This window comes from Oxyura jamaicensis, chromosome 8, assembly GCF_011077185.1.
Source record: "Oxyura jamaicensis isolate SHBP4307 breed ruddy duck chromosome 8, BPBGC_Ojam_1.0, whole genome shotgun sequence".
Taxonomy (NCBI): domain Eukaryota; kingdom Metazoa; phylum Chordata; class Aves; order Anseriformes; family Anatidae; genus Oxyura; species Oxyura jamaicensis.
Genome location: NC_048900.1, coordinates 5,897,872 through 5,920,693, shown reverse-complemented (window position 1 = coordinate 5,920,693; position 22,822 = coordinate 5,897,872). Strand labels below are relative to the sequence as shown.

Here is a 22,822-nt window from a genome sequence, read left to right as displayed (position 1 = left end):
AAAAAAAAAAAAAAAAAAAAAAAAAAAAAAAAAAAAAGCTCTATTTCCACATTAGCTTGCAAATGGGACAAAGTGCTCAAGCATCATATTTTAAGAAAAGCAGTCATTTAAGTTTTACATTGCAAAAAATCATCTCACTTGCATTTGCACCGCCTCTTTCAGCTGTTCTTATCTTTCATCAGCAGCCATCCTCCTGTTCCACTTGATATTGAAGGAGCGCCATCAAGTTGTTTTGGAGAACTAAAAGAAAAAAAAAAATAAAGAAAAGAGAGGCTCAACCACCACACACACACAGATCTCAGTATATTTTCCTCAGAGTATGTTTTCTTTGTGCTGATTTTCTGAGTTGGAGTCTTTTCTTCCCTTTTTTTTTTTTCCCTCCTCTCTCCTTATTTTCAGTGCTTTTTTTCATCGATCCTATTACTGACCATCCACAACCATCATGGAACATTTTCGTGGCCATCATCCCACTTTTCTCATAGTGTTGTCCTGTTTAGCGTTACGTATGTGGATAGCACGAACGGGAAAGCAGGCATTCCATGAAACGCAAAGCCACCCGGGGGCAATATTATCAGTAAGTAAGAGTCAAACAAGAAGAGGTGCAGAAAAGTGTGAAGTCAGTCAGTATCATGCTGCTCAGACAAGTGCAATAAAAATAGCTTAGAAAAGATGGGCTAAATGCCAGAGATGTAGTCCCAAGGCTAGACCGCAGAAAAATTCTTAATAGATAACTATGAAGAGAAACAATTCTGCAGCTTCCTGGAGACCACGAATAGGATATCTGTACAAGCAAGGAATTAATTGAATGTACATTGCATTAAATCCTCCTTTCAAAACAGAGGCAATTCACCTGCAGTTCAATACATTTTTAATCTATCCAGAAGAAAATGCACTTAAAAGTACAATGATAGTTAGAATATCACGTAATGTCTAAAAACAAAACAAAAAAAAAAAAAAACAGCTCCATGCAGAGTGATTTAAACCAAATCTTTGCTGACCACTCAAAGCACTGAAAGAGCCTATAGGAGAGCCATTGAAAAGCAAGAAGGATGAAAACAGATACAGAAATGAACATGGTTTTCTACTGTTGCCTTCCTTTTACTATATTTTACTATATATATTTGCATATTACCAATAATATTCAGAGATTCAGAAGCCATTTTCATCAGACTGTGCGTGGCACAATTAGTAATTTACTTGAGCTAGCTACAAGAGCAGATTAGCAGCAATTGGAGTTCTTTCCTGTTGAAAAACTCTTATATCACAGGGTCAGTAAACACATAAAGAAGCCAAAGAGTCTCCTAAGGTCTGAGAGAACTATCATAATTTTAGGGAAAACAGGGTTTTAATAGGAACACATTTTTTTGTTTGTTTGTTTAAGGTAGTCTTGTAAGACAAATCAAATCAACAGCATTGCTTTTACATCTGATGTAACACTTGGAAACACCCAACTAGTCTGGAGAACCTACAGATATAAACAACACTGAATGGAAGAGGAGGTTTCATGTTCTGCATCTAAGAGCAAATAGGAGATGTCGTTTTGTTGTTATGTTTTTGCTTTTTTGTTTGTTTGTTTTGTTTTACAACTCCTGCAAATATTTTAGAGTTTTCTTCCAGGAAGTATTTTTCACCATGGAAAGGTAGATTGCATGAACTTTTAATTTTAAGAGACATATTCTAACAGCAATAAGCCATGCCAAGGCGTGCATTACTAGACTTATTGGCAAGCCTTGCCAGTGATTGATAGCGCTTGGTCTTTAGCCCGATTCGTTGCAATGAACTCAGGACATGCACTAATAGCCTACAAACATACATCTTTGTGGGGCTTATTACTACTACGTTATTCAAACCAGCACAATGTTGCTTACTAATTATTCCTCTAGATTTAGAGAGTACTGAAAAACAAAGATTTTGTGTGGAGTTAGAAGACCACAGTGTGTTTCAGGTCTTGCAAAAAACATCATTTTCAGTTCAGAGAGTCAATACTTTCAAAGTTCCAATCAGCGCTTGATTTTGTGAATGCAAGCAACTTCGGAGACCATGCTGGGATTCTATTCTAAAAGCTGATGATAAACACAACTGGTGGAAGTTGGTCCTACAGCGAATCTAAAAAAGGCTCATATGAAAGATTTTTAATAAAAAAGCACAATAAAGAAACAATTCCATGTCACTTACTTATCACAAGAAATATATTGAGGTTTCAGTGCCTGAAGAATATGGACTGACTCTACTATATTTACTAGCTACATTTACTTTCTCAGTCTACAAAGCACAGTAATTCTAACAAAAGCTGCCTGAAATTATGAGAGCGTAATTACTGGCCTGTAGAAACTCATTCATCAGTATCTACAAATTCCTGTACGCTGTATGTTTTACCTGCATCGTCTTCGTATTTTCAAAAGTGTTCTTCACTACTGCAATGGATTGATGTGTTACCTTGCATGCGTATGCACAATATGCAACACTAATTGTGTTCATGACATGGAACATTTTCTTTGGCTGATGGACTGAAAACAAGAACCCTGACTTACATGATTACTCAGTTAAAAAATAATTTTGATGTTTAGCTCATTATGGAGCATGTTTAAGAGCTGCAGCGCATCCATTCTGGAACTTCAGTGTTCCTATAGAATCCTATGTGATTTGTTTATGATGTGGTGATGATTGACTGTCAGTTACTAATAAATGGTAAATAAAAAAGTAACCTGTGATATTAAAGTACTACATTAGCTACATTGTGATTAAATTACAGTAACACCACCAGCTATAAACCTTTATAGAATCTCCTCAGCCATGCAGTAATTCTCCTAACTATACTATTATGTAGAGCACAAATATTTCTTTGTAAGTCCAAAGCAATACATCAGGGAAGCATTTACTGCTAAAGCTAGATTGAGAGTAAATGCATCTTGGGTTGCTATGAATAAAGCTCTAGCTTCTCATTACTTTATGACAAGACACAGAAATTCACTTTACTTTTCATTTAAGCTTTTCTGCTCCAGTTTATAGATGTATGCCTTCACGCTTTTATTCCCTTCTCGCTTCAGCCGTACGTAATAAATGATTATAAATTTTCACATTTGACCACCTCTCTGCTAGTCTCATGCTTAATGCACAAAGTTGGGAAGCTGCAGGTAAAAATTTCACAAACACTTTTATTTATGATGTTGTCCTTGGTAACGGAAATTTCAATGTACTGAAATGAAAAGTATGATTAAAGGGATACGACGTCCTGACAAGGATAGTAGAGGGCAGCCTTCTATTTCCCACTGAAAATATATAATACTTTTCTGACATCAATTTCATAGAGAATAGACATGGGCTAGTCATGAAAAAAGACACAAACATGTTTTTAACTTCAGTGTTGTTGTGCTGTCTGAAATGAAACTTATTCCAGAAATATCTTGCCCAAGTAACATAGCTTTTAATTTTGAGTCAGACAGAGCTAATTTTGTATAAACAGAAGACGTGACACTGTGCAATTAAAAAAGAAAAACTATCTTAATGGTTTTTCTACAAAATTTAAAAAAATACAAAACACCTCTCTTCCTCTTAAGAGAGATACTCTCGTCTCATTTCCTCTTGTCACTTTCCCTATCACTTTACTACTACAATAAGATTTATTGCTTGGGGATTTTGTCAGTTTCTGGTTCTAAATTCATTTTAGCTAACTTGTATTGTCCTACAGAGCCACAGAGTTTTGAAGCATTTTAGTGGTGCCCTAATAACGACTGGTTTATTTCAGCTTCTCTTCATTAAACGGGAAAAAAATATCTATCTATACGGCATTAGCAGTTTTGATCCTGTTCATGCACAGAGGTGAAGGGGAATGAAATTACATTAGGTTTATATTGCTAAAATTTATAGTTTTTCTTTATATAAAAATAAGTTAATATAAAATCTCAAAAATGAATTCCATCTTCCTGAGCAATTTTTAAAATAAATTATTAGCTTAACATCTACTCTTAGAGGTAGCATATTAATTCAGTGGCACATAGTTTGGCATGTGATATCACCAATTAAAATAACCTTTTAACTTTAAAACAAATATAAATAGCCACTAAACACCTGCTAACACTTACCATACAATTATTTTATCCACTTTCCAATAAAAATATCAGACATAGCTTTGAAATCTCATGTTTATGAAAATAATAATTGAACACCTACATTCCAGAGATCTAAAAATCAAACAATGTTTAAATATATTTTAAAAAGTTTTTTTTAAAAAAAAAAAAAAAAAAAAAAAGTTTAGCCTTTTTAAAGAAAAAAAAAAAACACTATGTAGATGAACTGGATAGTTCAGGAGTTCTCTACATGAAACATTGAACTTTTCACCCCTAAATGACTGTTTCCAATCCTGCTTGGATTGGTACAGACTAACACTTGCTTCTTTACATTGGATGTTCAACAATATATACAAAGCTCTTAGTTTATATTCACTGACAGATGGGTCTGCATACACTTCACACCGAACGTTTTCCATAGCTAGCATTAACTGGCATAGTTAGATAGTTAGCAGAGAAATAGCAATGACCAAAATTCTAATCCTGTGGATTTCATATGTTACTGCCCTTGCAGGGTAGCTCTAGCAAGTTACACCTTTTCTTTAAGGGTACAAATGACTTGAAGGAAAAAAAAAATCCAGAATGTGATATCAATACTAAAAAGTTATGCTTATTAAATTCTTAAGGCATTGTTATGCAGACAATAGTTGAGGATTTAGTATTTGCCTTTTTTTTTTTTTCCTTCTTCCCTTCTTTAAAAGTGGGTAAACAGCATTCTGTTACAGATACCCAATCATTACATTATTAAGCAAAATATCTGATAGATGTTCACACAACATTTTTCAGTCAGGACTCCTAACAGCATCATACCTTCATCACTAACAGGAGCTGCAGATCTTTTGTGACAGATCCCATTTGTTTGCTAACTATCACAGAACCCCGAAAAATACATTGTCCTCTGTCAGTTACTAAAAAAAAAAAAAAGTTATTAAAAAAAATCACAAAGTATAACAGAAACAAAATTACCAGCAATTATCATTTGAATTTCTATCTTAATCTATTTCAGAGTGAATGTTACTCTGAGGTTTTACACCCTAATATTTTTTCTGTCTTACCACACAATTACAAGCTACTGTGGTCATTTAAATGATTCCTTGTATAATCATTGCCATTATAATACCAGCAATCTACATTACAGAGTATTCTGCATAGTATCCTTACTGGAGCACACTTGCTTCTAAATGCATTTTAATATTTGCAGTTTGAAACCTGACAAAAACCCCTTAGAGCAGACATATGGTATCAATTATGCGAAATAAAGCATACAGGTTCGAAGTACCACAGCAGAGATCACACTTTCTTTTTAACTCGCTAATGTCTCTGACCCCTCTGTACAAAAGCACTTTAATCAACATTTATATGTAACTTTTCTTTTTTTTTTTTAGCCTTACCATTTAGCAGGCTGTAAAAAATGTTTAGCAATCAATTACACACATCAAGTTGATATGCTGCAGGACTGAGGGTCATTTAAGCTTACAACTACATCTGAAAGAGTTTGGGAAAGCCACGTGGGGAGCAAACTAGCTTTCCCCTTTTTAAATTTGCAAGCAAAAGGACAGCTTAATTAAACCCAATAGAGAGCGTCTCCTCAACGTTTCTGAAGCTCGCAGTTCTTTTGGGGCTCAAGAGCATTTGGGCTGTGCGTGCACACAGCGCCAATAAGAAATGTCACCGTCAAGTGATCATACTAGATAAATTTTATTCTGATTGCCAGGCCTAATCCAGTGCTGGAACAATAACCTAAATCTGGACCTGGCTACTGTTGTCTGGGATGAGATATGGGTCAGTAAACCTAAGTGCTCTATTTGTAATCATAAAAAGAGAGATAATGCATAGGATGCTAAACTATTGCTTTGCCTCCCCTTCATCTTATGGGGAAATTGATGGTGCATATTCTCCAGAATGATAGGGAGAGCATGTGGCTGATTAGGAATTAGGGATTTGCTCTGACTATGGATCTTTGTAAGGAACTTCTTTCCCTTCTCACCAGTATTTTCAGGAGAATGTGAGTAATAAGACTGTTCGACTAAGGTAATGCTTTTAGGGGAGGTTTCTCAGTGAACTCCACCTATTCTTTTCAGGTTCATACATAGTCCAGCTTTTTAGATTTTAAAGAGTCTCCAGGATGTCACATTATTTGCAGAGGCTCTTTGCTAGCCTCCTGCTAAGCTAGTGTGAAAAACTGCAGCAGCTTTGGGGCTTTCTCCCCCTGTCACTGACAGGGAGCAGCAATGCTTATTTCACTGGTGTTTTTGGCTAATATTAATCCCATAGCACCTATTCCAATTCTGCTCTCTGTTCAGACCTTCTCAATAACTCATGGTGCCCAAAAGAAAAAAGGCGGGTGGCATTTCACTTTGACATCCTCATTTTCAGGTAAGTGCTTACTCATAGAACAAGTCAACAGTTATACAGGAGATACAGTTTAGAGGTTTGTCTTTGTTCTTCTTTACTATAGTCTTCAAAATTAAGACAACCAGCACTGTCTAGTACAGCGTAGGACGTCAGGTATATTGTGTGTACACAGAACACACTGCATACTTTCAGTGCATCCTGCACACCCGCAGTGCCTCAGCACATGTGCTGTAGAGTTAACAAACGCCCAGACACCTGAGATTCCACCAAACTGACAATTCAGGATTGAAAAGGTCCAGGGAAGCCCAGTCAGACGGTAGCCCTGTTTTTGAAATCTTTCCCAAAGTAAGGAAGCTCTTTAGTTGTACAAGTTAAATAGTAAAACATGGTTTAGTCTGGAAGAAAGAACTCAAAAATATCGTTTCTTGACCTCATCTTTGATGGTCCTTAACCAGCATTGGGCATTTGTCTGAATTATTACAGATGCATTGATCTGACTTCAAGCTGAAGTTACTAAGGTTTTATAAGACTGCAATAAAGCTTTCTTTGCATTAGCCAGCCAAGCACATAAACATTTTAATGAACTGTTTTTACATGGTTCGTTGAGTAGCTCCTGGTCTCCTATGATACAAATCATTTCTCTGCCACGCTCAGCCCTCTCACAGGCCTTTCTTCTCAGTGTACGAGACGCAAAATGAATAGCACTTTTATGGAAATCCAGCAAATACTGCATTCCAGTCAGTATAGCTCCCAATATTAATTGTTTAAGCTGTTGTGTCATATAAAGAAATCCTCCAGCAATCACCAACAATGAAATAGAACACGTACAAAAGCAAGCTTCACTGTTATCATGGGCAAACTGCTAGGGACCACTACAAAACAAGCCTCTTGGAGCTACCGCATTGCACCGCAAGCGTTTCAGACAATGAACTACAGTGTTGCCATGGAGTACTGGGGGAGCTAAATTGTCATTAATCATAGACCAGACCATCTCCCAAACAGGTATTTATTTTATATTGACCTAAAGGCTGAAATAAATTATTGAAATCAACATCAATGCAAAACAGATCTCTTTGGAATAATTAAATAGCATTAATGATGAGCATTTTGGTGTTCTCCAGTCAACCTTTAAAAAGCAACATGAAAAGCATAAAATATTTATTGTTATGTTTTCAAATAGACTTTACGACATATTATGTATTTTCAAGATTAAAGATTAGTTCTAACACATGATTTAATAATGAATGCAAATTATGAATGAATATTTAACAAACCATATCACGTTTTATGTCTTAACATATCCTTTGCCATTACTGTGACTGAATGAGAAATGGCTCTGTGATGTATTGTCCTGCTGCCTAGAGCTCTGGTGTTTTCACCTTGATATGGCCTTTAAAATAAATTAATTTGTTAACATTTAAGAACTCTGTGTAAGGGTTGACATAAGACACTTGTAAGTCTGTTTATGATTGAATGAGCCATACGCTAATCAGATAATATTTATTCTAAAAAGAATTTATTTGGCCAATTGTTCCAAGAAAAAGATTTGGAAATGTTTATTTCCAAATTGAGTTTAGGACTAAGTGGTACTAATGGTACCATAAAGATATTATATAGTGTTAATATAACCTGAGTATTAAAAACATAATGAATTTGCTATTTATGAACCATTAAGTTGTACCTCAACCCTAGAATAAACTTGATATCATTACAGACCTATTAATAACTTTGCTGTCTCTTTTACTTCTCCTTATCCTTATTCCCATCACAGTTTTCCTCTGCATAGACACAGAGACATATTTTGAAGATATTTTGTAAGGTGAATTGAATTGTTTTTTAAAAAAAATCAATATTTTATTTTATTCTGGGCAATATACTTCAATATTTTGTTTGCTTAATTGAAGGTTTCACTAAACTGTCCAACAAGTTGTAGTGAATTAAATTATAAATCTCATATCTGCCAGTGCTCAACTGACCTGACCACATAGATCATTGTCCTAATTTAATTGGCTAGGAATCAGACCTACTGTAAGTTATAACAAGAATTTGACTAGGAACATCATCTAATTACATAAAATTCTAAATATTTAAAGAATAATTTTAAAAAGAGAGAAAATTCTAATAAGAATTTTCCTCTACTTGCCCTTTCAACTCAGTATTTCTGCATCACTTATGATCCAAAGTACCTAAAGCATCAGATATTTAAAGGAAAAAAAGAAGAAATAGTAACATTAAGAATGGTAAGAGGAGAACAGGCCAGGAAGGATCAGATTCAGAAGGACACTGCAATTAAAGGACAGTAAAACAACGAAGTGATTATCCTTAGGTGAGGAACAAAGTCAAAATAAAAATGCATTTCCTAACTGACAGGGCAATTCTTACAATAGCAATTCTTACTCTCCTCTGCTAGGATCTGTCTTTTCTATATGGATTACACCAACACAGAGCTTTGGATAGTCATTTTCTTTCACATTATGTATATTCTCATATTTTCCCCAGCATTTCTCCACCTCCTGCTGTCTTCTTGCAGGCATCTCTGCCTCTTCATTTTCTTCTATTAATTTTCTACACATATTGGTCTCTACCAGTGACCATCTATCTCATTGCTATTTTCTTGTGTTCACATCAGACTATTCTGACACAAACTTATCTCATGGTCAATTTGATGATCACTCCTATTTGGGCTCCAACTCAGTTCCATTTTTTTTTTCCGTCTGCCCACTTGTATATCTTGTGAAAAGCTGCCACCATCACTAATTCACTATCATTTTGCCTCTTGAAAGAGATCTGAGAGTATTTCATCATGGACTGAAAATGCAGGTGCTGCTTTGGATTTGGAGAGATTTTTATTTTAAAGTCTTTCAAGAGGGCCTGATAACTGAGTTTAGACACTACAGTTAGTGGTATGAGAGAGAGAAAGCAAACAGTGCCAGGTAGGACTATCTTGTCCACTGAGCTGCTGTATTTCCATGTCATGGCTTATACAAAGTTCTGTGAATGTGCAGAATGATTCCCAGCCTAACCATAGGGAAGGAAGGATGAAAGAAAAGGTGAGGACAACTGTGCGAGGGTTATTCAGTGTTTACCCTTGTTTCCAGTTCTAAAAAGCTATTGTTCTCATGGCACACTGTAGTTTTGTGCTGATCTCTTCTCATATAAACAAAAGCCAAAACTGAACACTGGATGACAGACTAGTCTCGCTCAGGAAGACTTTCCAGATCTCCACAGCATTATTGATGACCAAGGATGCTTTTGTTACGGACTGAAATCCAAAGAATAATCTTTTGTATGTCTTTCCCACATTTTTGACTTGCCATACTGAAGCTCAAACTCCCCTCAAACACTTCAGACCAGTGTCTTCTCCTTTTGTCGCCAAATGGTTAATGCAGCTGAGATAAAACACCATACTTAAGAAAGGAAGACTTTAAGAAGCCAAGAAGCACAGACTACAACAGGAGAGCTAACCAAACTTAGATTTAACTGTCCACGTTCTCCATGTGTTAGCCTGCAATGTGAGGCCTGATGCCCTTTTCAAGTCCGATTGAGATGATTATTCTTTTCTCAAGGAGCTTAGAATAAAGCTACAAACCACAATCTCCTTAATTCCAGGAAAGATTTCCAGTGGAGATGCATGGATTTGCCTGCATAGCCACCGCCACGTCTCAAGTTCCTCAGCTGGCAGCGACCCTGCACCCAGGCCCCTGCCCCCATGAAAGCCAACTGGAGCAGCTTCAGAGACTTGGCCATGTCTGATACAGGGCACAGGGGTAGCCAACAACCACAAGTCAAGAAGCAGCTCTTCTTGTAGATGTTGCTCTCTCACTCAGCTCTCCTGAGCTCTTAAAAAGCACGCGTTAGGTGCAGCCTAATGTGCTAGGGAAGAAGCATTAAAACATTAAGCATCACTGTACACTAAAGCCAAGAGCAGGAAAATCACTCCACCTGTGGCAACATAAAATTGGAGTCAAGGTTCACACAAAGTGGCACTACAATATTGCATTCATATTTACATTGTGTTCATTCTGCTGCTCGTACCTAGCTACAATCTCCATTTTGAAAGCCAGCGGTTATGCCTATGTCCAGAGAAAAACAATTAAGCAAAATTTAGGTGTGTGAGAAAGCATTGTTAAACTGCTAGGGATAAACAAGGGAGAGCAATCAAACAGCTACTTCAGAAAGCAGCAACACTTCCCGTGTTTCCACCTGAAAACTTAGAAATGAAGAAAAGAGAAACAATGCCTGGCTGAAGTATAGACAAAGAAGATAACCCTCCCACAGGAGCACAGCATGATAAGTAGCCACAGCGAGAATCACTGTGATCAGTCAGAAAGGCAGGAGAGTTATTAGCTTAGCCCTGAACCTCCTACTTAATGTGGGGCCAGTGGTGATAGTTAACAGACCCTGGCTAAGGTGACAAGCTTTGGACCTGCTTGAGGAAATCCAATTGAGAAGCAGCCAAGAGGAACAAGAAGCTAGAAACAGATGTTCCAGCCACCAGGATGTGCACACATTTAACCTGAATATGTAGAAAAAAATATTATTTTCTATAGATAGTGATTTCATCTCCTTCTGCAGCTCGGGTACTGTCAGATCTCATTATCCACTGCTAAAGTGCTTCCTTCACACTTTGGAACAGATCTTAAATCCAAGCGGAACTGTTTGAGTGATGGCTACTGAATAAAGAACTCAAGGCACTAGATTGATATTCTGAAGATGATTCTAGTATTCAAGCAAAACAAGTCTAAAGACATGGGAATACAAAAAGTTGAATTCCAACAGAGAGTTGATATAGTTACTAATAGCCATTTAACACTCCGCATAAACCATCAGGAAAGCTAGCTTTCTTTCAGCTGTCAATTCACATTTACCAGCTCATGTTGATTGCATGTACTTCTATCCAGAGAAAACTAGACCACTGCCAAACTGGGACAGAAACAGGTTCATCAAAAGGAGCTAATTGCACTCAAAGGTGATTTGTGCCAAATACAGAATAAATGCACAGATTGGCTTTGGACTTGGCCATCTCTGGGCTCCATAGTGTACAAAGGAGCATAAACAAGTCTTGTGGGATGTTATTATCATATATACAATATATACTCTGGTGCACATTTTCCTTTTCAGTTCTATAAATCTGATTAACATTCATGAAAAGTATATATGCACCTCAAGAGGAGAAAATACCCCCACTATGTCAGTTTTTACAACAAATTTCCTGTTCTCAACACAACATACATCTGGTCCACATTTCAAACATATCCTTTTTTTAGGGATGTAAAACATCCCTAGGTAGTTACTGCTAAATTTGCTTATAGTTCTACATTAAAAAGTAAAATAAATGAAATATGCATAAACTAATACCAATGACTGATTGCAAAAGCCTATCTGAGCACACAAGGAACAGTGAAATATCTTTACAACCAACATTTTGTTCTATGTCTTTCTTAACTTCTAAGCCAATATAGCTTCAGAGGATGGGATTAAAATAAACTACTCCTTCAAACTATGACTAAGATGACTATGTTCTCTTTTGCTGACAGTTCCAAAGTAAATAATCTAAGTAATTTCCAAAATAAGCATAAATAAGTCCCTTGCTAAAGATTTTTTTTAATTGCTTCTAATCAACATAACAAAGTATGATAAATTATAAGTAATACCATAGCACAGAGAAAAAAAAAAAAAAAAGGAGAGGTGGTGGATTAGCACATAAAATTAAAAACTTCACTAACCAACCAATAAGGTATTTGTATGTAGTCAAAGATATGAAACCTTTTTTTAATTCTTAATTCTTCTGAATCCTAAATTCTCAAAGTCAGGTGTTAAAGATACCAGTTTTTCCAAATTATAAGCTGTGGATATAGGGATATAGAAGTTTTTGTTCCATATAAATTTATGGTGCATTGTTTCTTACAAACCCAAAGCAAAACTTTAAAGTATGCAAATAACAACAACTTTGGAAACATCTGGAGAAAAAGTTTCTTCCTAAGGTAAGTTCTACTTGGGAGTAACTCAGTGGTCAAAAGGTCGGGAATATGCCTCTCCTTTAAGTATTTATATACTTAAATATTTCATCTAAGCCACTTCAAGAAGATACAGGTTTCTCCCTACTGGATAACATAACTTTCCTAAAATAAGGAGATTTAAAAATAAATAAATAAATAAATCTTGTATGTACTGAATAAAATACCTGTAATGAACAAAATACTTGCTCCACTTGCATGTAGTATGCAATTCAGTTTCTTCTTGTACTTCTAGTAGACATAGACATCTGTATATGTCTACGTCTAACTAGAGACCTTTTTTTTTAGCAGTCCACAGACAGGCTTAAAATTCACACCTCTAGATCATGCCAAGATGCTTCAGTTGTTGTACAGCCTCCTTCCCGTGAACTACAGTGGTGTATCTCATCACACATCAATCCTGACGGTACTAGCATCAGAAATACCACACGGTCTTCCAGTGCTGAAAGGATTCCAAACTACACAACAGTTCAACATCTTACATTGAACCAAGGTCCAAAGCAAACCTCTCCCATTAGACAAGAAACCCCATCACTATGTTATTTCAAAATTGATTTAACAAATCCAAAAACAAACAAAATCTGATGCTAACCTCCATAGATTTCTCCATAGGACTCTATATACAAAAGACATGGCCTGAATATCCAGGGACTTTTTGGAGGCAGGTTCTACTTTCTGTTTTTGTGGACATCCTAATTAATGCTTCAGTATAGCAATCAAAAACAGTGAATGCATTCTATTATCACACCATACCTCTAAGGGCCATTCTGCATGTTAAAATAATTCTTATTTCAGGATTGTTTTTTGCAGGCCTAGCATGCTGAAAAGAAGGGACATCAAGTTCAACAAGCAACTCAGATTTTCACAGAAAGCAATATATAAAGACCCTATGAGTTCAGTTCTCTTCTCCTTCGCAGGTCTAAGTTAGATGCAACCTTTTCAAAACACTAAGGCAAAGAAGTTCTCTAATTACACAAGTTGAATCTTTTCATACTTAAGCATGCATTTATATGTGTGCATATGACAACACAACCAACTTCATACAATTAAGTAAATCAGTTAAATATTTGTAGGCTTGTCTTGTGGCTGAGTGCGAGTACAAACATCAACATTTTGAAGCCTTGACAAAAGCCCTCCTTTCAGCAAACGTGGGTTCTATTTTACGACTTGACTGTGCTTCACTGCCTACAGATTTATTAGTCATGAGTATTACATGACATTGATTGTGAAATGGTTCCACCAATTCTTCAAATTGGCTCTGAAATACTACCTTGTGTACTATAGGGTTACTCTATGAAGTATGTTGGAAATTCGTCTGAATATTTTCCAGGGTGATTCCGCTGAACAATAGGAGGTTAGATTATGAGGTAGGTGCCAAGAATATCCTGTATACAGCCACATTTAAAGGGACTGTAGTTATATTAAATTAATAATGTATGAGGAATTCTTCACAGCTCCAAAACAAGCCTAGCTACTACCACAGTGCAACTGGAAGTCTGCAGAGTATAAGGGACAGCCACCTAAAAAATCACAAAGGCTGCTAAGGTTTCCTTTGGCCACAGATTGAGATGTGCATTTGTGTGGATTTTAACTTTTTAACTGCACTGCAAGCATGGTTAAAAACTTCAGTTGGACAGGTATTATCTCCATTAACAAGTGGGGAAACTAAAAGCAAAGAGAATTACCAAACATCATTCCTCCAGAGGCCTCAAAATTATCCGGGCCTGCTTAAGTACTAATCAACTTGTACAGCTATTTTTTCATGTGCCCTGATGACTTGTTTTGGACAGCTATTAGATACATTGCAAGTTAGCAAACAATTTTCTTTTACAAGATTTCTTCCGTAATGGAAAGGGCTGAGATTACAACAGGCATTTCAGTATCAGACAGACTGTACTGCAAATACGTTTTCCCTTCAATACCTGGAAAATAAAGAGTTATTTTCTAGCTGTCATTTATTCTTTTGATAAATCATACCTGAATTATTAAGTTTCAAATAGACTTTCTCGATTTCTATTTCAATACTTCTAACAGTAGACTGTGAATCAGATTATTAGGACATAACAAATATTCAACATCCATATGAAATTCTAAGTGCCTTCAGCAGAACCTAAACAACATAATTTCCTGAAAAATAAATTAGTAAGGCAGACTCAAGTCAAACAACAGATACGGGATACCAGCATGATCTTTAACCCATCAGGCAATGTTCTAACATAACTCATTCTGTGGAAATTGGAGGTTATAGCAGTCTTTTTGTAATTACACGGGAGTTTAATACTAGAAGTAGATATCTATTTGGACAGCTTGCCTGATCTCAGATTTGAAAGCAAAGTTTTTCATCCCAGATTAATCTTTTCTCTAAGGAAGCATTTGTAGAAATTGTGGGGTATAGAACCACAGTTTTTCTTTTTTTTTTTTTTACTCCTGCCCCCAGGAATATCTAGAAAAGAGTTACTGAGTTACTGCTACTAACCCTTTTTGCCTTGTAGAGGGCTGTTAGCCTTTATATTGCCCACAAGAGCATCAGAGTTCAGTATGTTATGAATAAATTCATGCATCTATATGGATATTAAGAAATTTTTCACCTAATGGAACTAAGTGAAACAGTACCAGGGGAGTAGTCATAAGACCACCACTTCCACTTTAAAAGTACAAGCTGAAATGCCCTCAAAGATTGAGGGTCATTCCACTGCACCATGCTGAGCTACATTGCTAGCAACAAGTTAATCTTATTTGGTGCTGAGAAGAAATGTCACAGCCCAGCCCAGGATGAAGAAACAAACAAACAAACAAACCATACAGGTGCCATCTCTGCTGTCTATAACAAAAACACCTACAGTCTCTATGCAAGGAAACAAGACTAAAGCAAATGTCAGCTCCAAATGTCCTTGTTTTGTCCTTGTTTTCATGTTTTGGTTAGACTTCAATATTGTCATTTCTCGTGCAATCAGGCTAAGGTACTTTTGTTTTCAACTCGTCTCAAAATACAATTTCCTGATCTAATCCTGTTTATTACCAGTGTGAACATTTTTTGAGCATAAAAGGTATCCTAGCAACATTAATGACCCAAACATTAAAACTTAAAAAGGCAGTATGTCAATTTACTGAAGCAAATTTCTTTTTGCCCCCAAGTAATCACAACAAAAATGCTCCTTAAAAGATAAGTGAGGGTCTTTCTAACAGAACCTCCTTCTCTCAAATAAGCAAGACGTGGTCTGAGATCAAGCAGCATAGTAACTTTCAAAATATATAAAATTAAATCTAAATGTTTTCCTTTTACATCTGAAAAGGAGGACAAGTCTATTTTTTAAGGTATCTCGATAATACCCTGGAAAAGCTTTTAACTTGCTGATATGTTGCCATAACGTATTTAGTCATCGTGTGTTCCATGAAGTATTGTATCAAGCAAAAACAACAAATTTCATAACAAAATATTTTATATCCATATTGGAAATGCAGATGCATGTGCCTTGCAAATGATTGGTGTGTTTAAAGTATGAAGTTGATTGACACATGCTTTCACTTAATGATGGTAATTACAAAGAATAACAACTCCAAACCACATCTGTTCAATATAACAATCTTGTTGTGCTATGCAGATTACATTGAGAGCTGTCAGAAATGCCATTTTACCACAAATCATGCATAAGCACATTTGTAAGACAAGAAACAGATTAATAAGCATCAACACTTTTCTGTAAACACTTGTTGAAGAGAATAAAAGCTGTTAGCACTGAAGGAAATGATACAACAGTGGATGCTTTTTCTATCAAGTCTGAAATAAGAAATCACAGGAAGGACAAAAGTGCACGCTGGATCCCTGAAGAACAAGTACCTTGTAGCAGATCAAGATGTGTAAAACTCACCCATACCTCATGTGAGCGATATTTAACCACATTTGCTCTTTGCTTTTGATCAATTTTCAGTTATCTTCCTGTAACAAAACACTCAATAATATACAAAAGAACATCTTTAGACAGTACCAAATTCAAGCATCTAAAATACTGTACAGAAATGAAATCTTAGTTCTAAGTAAGCACAGATACAAATCTATAAGAATTATTTGTTCACTATTTTAATATTCTTTTAACAGTTTGAATTTTTTTTTCAGTGGGGTTAATATTTTTTTTTCAATTGCATAATATTCAAATGAAAATTGAAGCTAAAACAACCAAATGAAGAAAACTAAAATAACAGTCATAAACACTACAAACTCTTTACCACATTGTAATTGTAAGTGCTTCTACTCAAAGGCTGTTTAAGATTCAGGGTCATGTTTTTTCTATAGCAAAGGAGCATGGAATTATAGGCAGGCAGTCATATGATCTCAGACAAGTCATTAATGTAACACGACTTTGTTTGCTTTTGTATGACACAAGGCATTACAGGATATAGCTGACATACAATATAATTGTAGAATAAATAAACAGCATGATTTAAAAACAAAAAAGGTCCTCAGATACGTTCATCTCAGTAATATAACTTTTTCTTTCAATTTTTAGATGAAATATATAATCTCTGAGAAATAATTTTTCCGCTAATGTGACTTAGTTCTTTCTAAATAATCAACAGAGAAACTTGATTTGGTACATACAAATAATACAAATTTAACAGATCATCTTTTGGGCTGTAAGTATTTATTTTCCAAAGTAGTCTGAATGTATTCTTGCTCACAGTCCACCACAGTGGATTAACTGTATGCATCCTTAGTTAGATGAACTGCAGATTTAGCCAGAAATGAGACCTTCTGCATGCATCGTTCACTTTCAAGTTTAGCTTCAATTTTCCTGTATTTGCTCAAAGTTTGTTTTTTAATTTTTAGCAATAATGCTGATAGAGCTGTCCCAGCCTGTCTCAAGCATACAGATAAGCCAACAATGATTTACATCACACCCGAACATTTCATGAAGAAAATATTTATCACATAAGTATTATAATCTAGAACATGTCTAGAAATAATAGAACAGTTATTTTCATGTTGTAGGCTTATTCAGTTTGCAATAGAGTGAACAAAGTTTTTGTAGCCAGTAGGAGAGGTTCCCACAGAACATCAGATCTCATATCCTGCAAACTGCTTCATTACTGAGACAATCCGCCTCGAGTTCATACAAAGTTAGGATTCAGCTCCTATTTTGTATAAAAATCAACATAGCTTTAGTGTTGTTCTGTCAAAACTGCACGATTCCTCTCAAGGTATGGAGCCGCTTACGAGATCAGGCTGGAGATCATGATTTCCAATAAGAAAACCAGAGAAATATTTTTTAAAAAAGTATTCAGAACTTCTGAAATTTGCATTTATAAAGCATCTACAAAACCTACTGCGCATTGCAACAAAAATGGCAGCTACCAGGATTTTAACACACTGTAATATTGCTTCTATCAAGCTATTAGCAATAAAGTTTACATTGAGCGATTATTTATTGCAACTGTCAAGCAGTAACAGCAATATTACTTAGCCAGCAGGTTTGCAAACTGTGTCGCTGTACGAGCCAGGGTTGAAAGTTCTTGACTAAGGGGTGCACCTGCCCATCAGAACCATTGTTTAACTCTCTCTTCAGGGTAGAGCACAGCATGCTTCCTAGTGCAGTAGAAAAGGATTCTTTAATGCAATATTCTTCATCACAACAAATATGTACGCCTGAACAAATTTTCTCAGAAACAGCTGCTTCTATGGTATCTTGGCATTTGAGTAAATGATTTGCAGAAATTCCACAGGGAAGGAGGTACTTTAAAGGCTGCCAGGGAGTGTGATAGGGCTAGAAGAAGAGTGAAGAGGCACAGCTGTGACAGCTGAAAGCAGGATAAGCTGCCACTGATCTGTTTCTATGCTTATCACAACACCCATTAATCAATTCCAATCACAGCAGGCCCACCAACTAAACTACACTCCACCTCTCAAAAACTGACTACTCAGCCTTGTAATCCTCTTGAAAAATTGTTCATCTGAAAAAAAAAAAAAAAAAAAAAAAAAAAAAAAATGTCAGAGGGACACTGTATTGCTTAATTCATTAAAATACAGATATTTGTACTAAAACAATAATAATAACCCAGCAACATTAAAATATCTACAGGCCTTTCTTCCTAATTGCATTCAATATTTCATTTACTTGATTTTTTTTTTTTGTATGTAATTTTTGATTTTCCTTTCCGCCTTCTCTAAGTTGTGCTATAGATGCTACTCTTAGTGAATTTAACTTGACAGATTGGACTATAACTTCAAGTCAATCTAGAATATAAAATGGTTTATACCCTATCATTAAAAAAAAAAAATCCTAAGTATAATTCTCATGCAAAAAAAAAAAAAAATAGAACTAGAGAACTAGAATTACATTTAAAATATGACAAAATACACAAAATTATATACCAAGTTGAACTAATTGAAGCATAGATATGTACATTCTAGCTGATAGTAAAATATCAGTTATTTTTAAAGTGTGTTTTAATAAGTGTACTTCCCATTGACATTAAAGCCATCATATATTTGAGTTGTATTCTGAAAAAAGAACTGAAAGGACATCACTGCTCACTACCTGTATATTATCAACAACTAATGTGGATGAGCAAATTCTGCAGGTTTTGAAGGAGCAGTCTAATTTGTTCAGTACTTCAATTGCAATCATACTTGTTCACTAGAACAACTGAGTAGGCAGTTCCGTAATTTGTTTGCTTGTTCACTAATTTTTCAGTCATTAAGGAGTTTTAATTCCTGCTGTTGTTGACCCCAGGTCTATCCACACCAAAGCAAAACTGCAGATTCAGAGAATAAAACAAATAATTAAAAGTAGAATGAAGGAAAATATTTCTACCCAATGCCAGTTCCACGAGATGTTAAAGGATAGGAACACCTTTCCATAGATTTTCAAAAGTCAGACTTGACTGAGAGCTCTCTTGGACCAAGGAGGGAGGATATCTGAATTCCAGGCCGCCAGTGCTGTTACACAGAATTCAGTCCAGTGTTGACAGGCCAAAAGCTTTAAGCTCGACTAGGCATCAAAGAAAGCAATTAATCAGAAGCCTGGATACTTATAGCCACCACTTGGAAGGATTAAGTGCACTTGGTGTATCTCTTTGCAATGTCAGTTTAGAAGTAGGAAGAAGCTTTTCAGAATAACTAAATGGCTATAGAAGCTGAAAGTCCCTTTACTATTCAGTGCTATCTTTGCACTAAATAACACGGCAGTTGTTAGAAAAAAAACCAGTATGATACAAAACTAAGAATCTCTTTATTTATGCAGCTGTCATATCTTTGAATAATTGTATTCAACCTTTTTATTTTAATAGTGGTATAGGTTTACAAGAACTAAATACCTGTTGTGGCATTTGTGAAATTTTACTAGTTACCAGAGAATGGCATTGGTATTTTCCAAAGACTACATTACAAACCCACGTGATATATACAGCTTCATTAAGTAGGTATTTGCTAAGAGTTGCTATCGTTTGTTTATACAGCATCAACAGTTTTCTAGTTGATATAGAAGTAAAGAGATCATGGAATAATGACCATACAACAGCACAGAACAGCAATATTTTATACTACTCATTCAAGTAAATGGCAGCCTGCAACGTTAACTCTTGAATTCTTTCTTTATTTTTTAAGGTGGTGTCAACTGTCAAAGGGTGTCAAGAGACATTTTTCATGATAACCTTAAATATCTTGTACTACTAGGCCAAAATTCTGAGAGATCTACACGTTTTCATGGAATATCACATAACCTACCTTTTGTCTGTTATTAAAATCATTCTGATATATAGGTGATTATTTTATATGTATTGATATTGCAGAATGGACACAAACATGATGGGGAAATTCAGGAAATGGAATCAAATCATTTAAGTGATATACTATTTGTAACTACAAAAAACTTGGCAAGAACAACAACTGCAACTTATTTTACTATGCACATTTTCTTCCTACCTTTTGTCATCTTCATCATGTTGGAGATTTAAGGAATTTATGTGTTTGGTTTTTTTTCCCCCCCATTCCTTGACCTCCCTTCCAAACTGGTCAAACTCACCCTTCTTCTAGATGGTGTATCTAGAAACAATAACATGACATAAGAAAAGCTACTTTTACAATATAAAGAAATTTTGTTTCTCAGCCCCTGAGAATCAAATCCCCAGCTATAGTTTCCCAATGAAGTTTTTGCACTTGTTTTCTGCTCTAAACTCTTCAGGACAGAGATTTCCTCTATGTTTGGAAAATGCCTACCAAATGCTGAGTTAAAGCACAAGTTAAATAGCAAAATAAATATCTGATCTAACAAAAATCCTGATGCAGCCTCTGCGGTAGCAAACTAAAAAAAAAAAAAGTTTCAGCCTTTTCAAACTACTTTTATAACCTGAGTTGTTGTTTACACTAGAATAGAAATGTCTATATATTTCTCATATGAAAATAAACAAGAAAAGCTGAAGGGGAAAAAAGCGCTTCCAGCAGACAAAGCACAGGCTAAGCAACTACGGGCAGCTTGAACCTAGAGGTCTGCATCTCATGAAAATGGGCTTTAACAATGTGCTCTCAATATTGTGACATTTGAAAGTACAGAAGTAATAGAAAACAGATCAGATGTGTGCACACATAAGAATGTGCTTACTCTTTATTTGCAAAGAAAACATACTAGCATGGAAATCTATCACATACGAGGTCTGGATGAATCTAACAGAAATACAGTAAATCAGTCAGAAATTACTATTCTACATGAAAATGGCTTTTATTAACCTATTTCCATCATAAAAAAAGAACATAGGTAAGCTGTAAAAATAAATGTACACAGCTCCTTATTTACACAAATACTTAAATGTTACAGTCAGAGAAAGTGACTGTAAAAATAAAATTATCTTATTCAATATAAAAGCTAACTTTGTGCATTTAGAGTTATATTTTCAATATAACAAAGTTTTACTAGTACTTCTTATTGGGACTTCATAGCCCAGACAGAAATGGGAAAGGGGGCTACTGCACTGCATATTGAATTATTACCTTCCTATTGCAAATGCAATAGGAAGAAAAGACATCTATCCTGTTTTGCGTCTCTGTGCATTTGTGCAGAAGAGGTCACTGGTGTCTAGCAGTATTCTCTGCACTGAGAAGCGTGTGCCTTCTCAGCGTACAGCACTGCACATAGCACATGTGAGGACCGTGTTCTCTGGACATCATAACCTACCAACACAGCATTGCCACTGCAATGTGTCGTAAATGTGTTTTATGTAACGTACATCTTACTGAAGTCTCATCTTTCCTAGACCATTGCTATAAACGAATAGCATGGAAGTCTAGCTTCAAGCAGAGTGAAAAGGGGTCATTTCAGTGATGGATTTAAATGCAGGTTCCAGAGGGGCTCTAGGTACAGGTAAGCAAAACTGCAGGGCTCACCTGCATGCAGTGCTCCTAAGTTCAATTAGTAAAGCCAACTTCAGTTATTGCTGTATAGAAGATTTTTGTCTACAGTTAGTTTTAGAAAATTAACTGTAAGTTCCTGCAGTGTTGTAACTGTATCCATGCAAGGTACATACTGAATTAAGAATTAAACTCTTGTGACAATTTATGCATAGGCTATTCCTTAAAGGTTTAAGGATACCAATCAAATAAGAAAGACCCTGCAAAAGAACATATTTCTTCAATAAGAGCTGTTCATAAAGATAGAATTCAACCAATGACTTGCCGTGTAACCGAGATAGGAGCCATCCAATCTGTTTGAATACTTGCTCTGCAACACCGCCTTCCCCCGCCCGATCCGTTGAACAGGAAATAGTTTCTCACCTTTACAAAGCACTTTGAGATCTGCTAGACGAGAAGCATGGTAGATTTTCACGTAAATCCAGCCACAGCAGGAGAACAGGAGATAGTGTTACAACAACTCAGTAGCGTCAGAAGTTGGAGAGATCAAGCTGCAACTATTATGATCCAAGTATCTTAGTACTCCGCAAAGAGAAATCCTCTCTTTAAGCTTTATCTGCCAAGAAATTTACCTAACTCTTGGTTTTCTAAAAACAAATACAATAAAAACAGCACATCAGGAGATGTATTCAATACTGATCTGTCTACTAAGTGTATAAAATTGCCTATTAGGTATAAAAATTATTTTTGTTTCTTTTTAGAGATGGGGCTGTTTGCTTCACTGGTGTTGCTTTCATTTCACATCTACTCATAGTTTTTGTTAATTCTTTTATTTCACTGCAACACCACTAAAATGAAGACAGAATTCTGGAAGAATCCCACACCGCCAAGACGGTTAATAAATTTGTTTCTAAACCCATGGTTTCAGTTTTTATTGAGCTATATATAGTTGATCTATAGAGAGAAAGGGAAGAAAGAAAGGAAGGAAGGGAAGGAAGGGAAGGAAGGGAAGGAAGGGAAGGAAGGGAAGGAAGGGAAGGAAGGGA

General features: G+C 35.7%; 1 long non-coding RNA gene across 1 annotated transcript in view; it reads right to left on the bottom strand.

Annotated features, from left to right (window-relative positions):
- Positions 1–18,101, bottom strand: part of LOC118170471 — a 24,516-nt gene extending 6,415 nt beyond the window's left edge. Inside the window, exons 1-2 of the long non-coding RNA XR_004752735.1 lie at positions 17,895–18,101; positions 139–240 (exon numbers count right to left, since the gene is read on the bottom strand). This is a non-coding gene — a long non-coding RNA (uncharacterized LOC118170471). The remainder of the gene's footprint in view (positions 1–138; positions 241–17,894) is intronic.
- Between the last annotated feature and the right edge of the window lie 4,721 nt (positions 18,102–22,822).